The 5959-nt window shown below is 35.9% G+C and overlaps 1 pseudogene; it reads left to right on the plus strand.

Annotated features, from left to right (window-relative positions):
- Window positions 1–2635: 2635 nt before the first annotated feature.
- On the plus strand, window positions 2636–3270 carry LOC143675703 (mitochondrial import inner membrane translocase subunit Tim21 pseudogene; annotated as a pseudogene).
- Window positions 3271–5959: the final 2689 nt, after the last annotated feature.

The following is a 5959-nucleotide window of genomic DNA, read 5'->3' on the forward strand; positions in this document are numbered from 1 at the left end:
CAACCCACAATACTTAACAGAAAAGCCAAAGAATGAGATGTCCATAGGGGATTTGAAAAGCTCTGAAATATTCCTGGAAATCAAGAAGGCCATGAGCATATGTAAGACTGTACACATACTCAAGGAAGACCCAAGAAGGCCCTAAGTTCTCACCTCTGGCTGAACTTGAGGCTCTGCAAGCCAGAAGTGAAGGCTAAGGCAGAGTTCTAAATGGCCTGACTGCATTTTGAAGGAATTCCCCAACATGCACTAGTCCCTTGGGAAAGACTGGGATACTTACACTTTTCAACTGTTTAAGGAAAACTCTGCAATTCACAACTAAGCTAATAGAGTATAAACTTTAGTTGCCATGCATGTCAAAGAATACAGACCATGCAGAATTAGTTCAGAAATGTCACTAAGCAAACAAAAACAAGTACAATGCACAACAACACCAACAGACCTTGGGAAGAGTGGAGAATCTGGTTTCCAGAGGTGCCATATTATATTATTTGAAATATCCTGTTTTAAGCAAAACATTATGAGACATGCAAAGAAACAAGGGAAAAAAGTAATCAATAGAAACTATTCTTGTGGAAGGCCAGACATTGGACTTAATAGACGAAACTTTAAATCAACTATTCTAAATATGCTATAAGAATGAAAGAAAACCATGTCTAAAGAACTAAAAGAAAGTATGAAAGCACTGTCCACCAAATACAGAACATCAATAAAGAGATGAAATTATATATAAAAGTAATCAAAATAGAAATTAATATATAAAGAACCAAACAGAAATTCTAGAGTTAAAAGTACAATGACAAAAATGAGCTCTTCACTAGAAGGGCTTAACAGCAGATTGAGCAGGCAGGAAAAAAAATGTCTGTGAACTTGAGGATAGATCAATTAAGATTATTCAGTCTGAGGAACAGAAAGAAAAAAGTATGAAGAAATATGAAATGAGCCTCGGAGACCTGTAGGCACCATTAAAAGTACCAAAATGTGCATAGTGGGGGTTTCATAAGGAAAGGATAGAGATAAGGGGCAGGAAAATATTTGAAGAAATATTGATGAGAAACCTTGAAAATTTTCTGAAAAAATATTAATCTACACATCAAAGATCTCAATGATCTCAAAAGAGGACAGACTCAAAGAAATCCACATCTAGGTACATAATAATCAAACAACTACAAAGCAAGACAAAAGGACTATCTTGGGAGCAGGAGAGAATCAACTTATCATGTATAAGAGGTCCTCAATAAGATTAACAGCTTATTATCATCAGAAACCATGAGGGCAAGAAAGCAGTGGAAGAACATCTTCAGAGGCAAAATAACAACAAACCACCAAAGAAGAGTTTTATATCCAGCAAAACTATGCTTCAAAAATGAAGGAAATGGACCAGATAAGTCCTGAAACCTAGAGGGTCCAGCCTCTCCAGAACATCAGCTAGTTCCATTTCCCTATCCCATATTATTATTATTTTTAATATTTTTATTGACAAAACAACATACAAACACAAACGTTCTTAAGATACAAACATTCCATACATGGTGTACAATCAATGGCTTACAATATCATCACAAAGTTGTATATTCATCACCATGATCATTTTTTAGAACATTTGTATCACTACAGAAAAAGAAATGAAAAGAAAGAAGAAAAACACTAATACATACCATACACCTTACCCCTCCTTCTCATTAACTACCAGTATTTCCAGCTACCCTATATATATACATATATATTTTTTAATTTTTAATTTTTTTTTACATGGGCAGGCACTGGAAGTCGAACCTGGGTCTCTGGTATGACAGGTGAAAATTTTGCCACTGAGCCACCATCACACTGCCCTCCCCAATATATTTTAACCTTTGTTCGCCCTATTATTTGCTCATTTTTTTAATCCATATTTTTTACTCATCTGCCCATACCCTAGATAAAGGGGACATCAGATACAAGGTTTTCACAATCACACAGTCACATTGTAAATGTCATATTTCACACAATCATCTTCAAGAAACAAGGCTATTGTAGCACAGCGCTACAGTTTCAGGTACTTCCCTTTAGCCACTCCAATACACCATAAACTGAAGAGGGATATGTATATAATGCATAAGAATAGCCTCCAGGATAACCTCTCAACTCTGAAATCTCTCAGCCCATGCAAAACAAACAAACAAACAAACAAAAACTATTGCTTTCTTCTTTCTTTGCTTTGTATAAATGTTATACAGTAAAAAAGTAAAAACAAACAAACAAACAAAAAACCCTTAAAATAAAACATAGTTAAAATCTTAAAAAAATAAAAATTAAAGAGAGAGGTAGTATCTTGCAAAGGTATGGCAGGGAGAGTGTAAATGACAGCGAAGAAGGTAGTCAGAGTGTTCTAATTCCAGTGGAAAGAGGACTGATGAGAAGGGAAAGTCTTCTCTGTGGAGACTTTCTCTTAGTGTAAACTGCGGGAGTTGACGTTTTACCGAACACGCTGCGGAGGATCATCTTAAGTAAACTGCTGGTTGGGTGTGTAGTGGCTTGTGAAACTTTGCTAATTGTAGTCAGCATTTTCTCAAAGTGGAGCAGCCCTCTGTGAACATGAAATGGACTTTTCTACATGCCATACAGTATATAGAAAGGCTGTGCGGACCTTGGGGAAATGATTGCTTTTGCAGAGACTGAGCCCAGTTTGAGATGGGGGCTGCCAGAGCAGAGGAAACCTGTGCAACTTACATGTATCCTTGGAGGGACCCAGGAAACTATCTGAACGCACGGGTGGAGCCCGCGGAGGGCACAGGAGGGCAGCAGCAAACAAGTGCCTGTGCCCAGAAGTCAGAGAGATCGACCCGCTGTCTCAATGGCACAGTAAGTGAAAGAATCTGGAAGTGCTTTCACCTATTTAATGGTGGTGCTTATTGGAATCAGCATTACAGGTGGTTTGTTTTACATGACTTTCAAAGAACGCTTTTCTTCATCCAATCCTAGTAAGTTATATGGGAAAGTCTTAGAAAAACGCAGATCACAACCAGAGGTCATAGGTTTTTTGCGAACCTGTGAAGGGCTATGGGGAGATGACAAGATGGGGTAGAAGGCAGCATGCCAGTTTCATCGAATATGTAAAGGATAGACTGAAACACATGCACCTGAAATTCTGCTACTAGGGCTCTGCCTGGGCAAACAAGGAACTATACACCCAGAAGGTGGTGAGTGTGAATTTCAATATGTATCGTAGTTACTGAATCCTATCGTTTAAGAGCTATTATCATTGAAGATAACTGATCCTCAGATAACTAAAAGAATTAAGCAAGCCTGATGGTTACTGGTGAATGTTGAATAGCGCTGATTCACAGCTCTGATTCTTCACAGCTTCCATTCAGGGTCTGTTTTGAATAAGATAAGAAAGAGTACATATATCCTAAAAGCAAATGGCATATTTGTTGCATCTGATGAACTAATTTGGAGATCCTCCTGTAGAGTGAAAAAGCATGAAATAGAGCACACTTTATGTTACCTTTTGATTGCCAGGCATGGACAGTATTGATATTCTACTTAACCATCATCTTTCATAATAAGAAATTTTTGTTATTGAAATTTTTATGCCATGTAAATAAATAAAATGGATTTCAGTATTTTGTGCTTTTTCTTAGTATTACATAACCGTATTGTCTCTGAAAGAACCATAAAACTGACAAAAAGATGTCAGAAGCAGGTCCCTCTATGAAATTTGCAATCTCACTTGAGATGAACATAAAAAAATTTTTAGAACTGTAGTGAGCAAAATGATAAATATATTCTTCAAAATTATCATAGAAAGGCTGTATACATGTATGATTCTCAGTAATTTAGTATTACTCATTTTACCCACTTTGTGAGTCAGGGATATTAGACATAGTGGGAAAAGGACATTGCTTTAAAGTCAGGTGCACCTGGGTTTGCACCCTGCCTTTTCTTGCAGGTGCCTGGTCCTGTGCAGATATCTTACAAATCTCAGCATCCTGTGGCTTGTTAGAATGACTGAAGAAGATGGTGCACACAAGTGTCAGACCATAGAAGGCACCCAGGAAGTGCACCGTCCCCTTTAGAATTTGTACTGATACTTTATGTTGCCAAAATAGACCTAGAAATAAATGAGTCATTAAAAAGGTGAAAGAGAAATTAAGAGGTCAGATAAAATAACACTAAAAGAATTCACGGTTAGGAGATATGCCCTACGAGAAAACCTAAAGGGGGTCTATCAGACTGAAATAAAAGAACACTAGACAGTAACTCAAATCCATATAAATAAATAAAACGGATTCATGAAAGTCATCACTTAGGTAAATATAAAATGTATTTTGTCAGTAAATCTTTTTTTCTATTTGATTTAAAGGACAAACTCACAAAGCAATAGTTATAAATCTTGTTGATGGGCACACAATGTATAAAGATGTAATTGTATAAAGATAACACAACAAAAAAGAGTGGAGGAATTGATGCTATGTAGGAACAAAGTTTTTGTATACTGTTGGCATTAAGCTGGTGTTAATTTGAGCTAAATTGTCCTAATTTAAGATAATTGTTATCCCCAGAGCCATAAGGCAAAACTTTGAAAACACACAGTAAAAGAAACAAGAGAATGAAAATGGTACACTAGAAAACATCTATTTAATACAAAGACAACAGTAAAAGATAATTACTGGTATAAAAATACATAAATATAGAAAATAAAAAGTAAAATGTCAGATGTAATTACAGGTATACCAGTGAAAACATTGAATGCTAGTGGATTAAAAATCTAATCAATAAACAGTTATTGACAGACTGGGAAAATCCTCAGACTATCTATAGGGAAACACATGGTAGGTTCATATATACAACCTGAAAGTAAAAGAATGGAAAAAGATATATGATGCAAACATCAAAGATAAGAAAGATGGAGTGGCTATAATAAATATTAGACAAAAATAAACTCTAAAACAGAAAAATAGAAGAATTAGGGAATTTCATAATACTAAAAGTCAAGAAGATAAAACAATTATGAATCTATCCACCTATCAACACAGCCCCAAATATATGCAGCAAAAACGGACATAATTGAAGGGGGAAATAGACAATTCAACAACAGTAGTTGGAGACTTCATATACGCGTTCAGTACTAGATCAACTAGACAGAAGATCAACTAGGTAATAGGAGATCTGAACATCATTCTAAAACAAATGTGCCGAACAGACATCTACAGAATTCTGCAGCAAACAACAGATTACAGAAATAACTCATTGTATTGCGCTTTTCAGATATTGCATTCTTTGCAAATTGAAAGTTTGTTATAACCCTGCATTGAGCAAGTCTATCAGTGTCATTTTTCAACAGCATGGGCTCACTTCGTGCCTCTCTGTCACATTTTGGTAATTTTCACAATATTTCAAATTTTTTCATCATTTTTATATCTGTTATAGTGATCTGTGATCAGTGATAGTTGATGTAATTGTTTTGGGGCACCATAAACTGTGCCCATATAAGACGTGAATTTAATCAATCAATGTTGTGTGTGTTCTGACTGCTCCACCGACCAGTCATTTCCCCATCCTTTATTCTCTTCATGGGCCTCCCTATTTCCCGAGACACAACAATATTGAAATTAGGCCAATTAATAACCCAGCAATGACCTCTAATGTTTGAATGAAAGGAAGATTTGGACTTCTCTCATCTTAAATAAAAAGTTGGAAATGTTTAAGTTTAATGAGGAATGCATGCTGAAAGCTGAGATAGGCTGAAAGCTAGGCTTCTTGTGCCAAACAACCAAGTAGTGAAGGCAAAAGAAAAATTCTTGAAGGAAATGAAAAGTGCTATTCCAGTGAAAATATGAATGATAAGAAAGTGAAACAGCCTTATTGCTAAAATGAATGAAGTTGAGTGGTCTGGATAGAAGATCAAATCAGCCATAATATTCCTTTAAGTCAAAGCCTGATCTAGAGCAAGGCTCTCACTCTCTTTAATTCTATA

Source organism: Tamandua tetradactyla, chromosome 3 (assembly GCF_023851605.1).
Source record: "Tamandua tetradactyla isolate mTamTet1 chromosome 3, mTamTet1.pri, whole genome shotgun sequence".
NCBI lineage: Eukaryota > Metazoa > Chordata > Mammalia > Pilosa > Myrmecophagidae > Tamandua > Tamandua tetradactyla.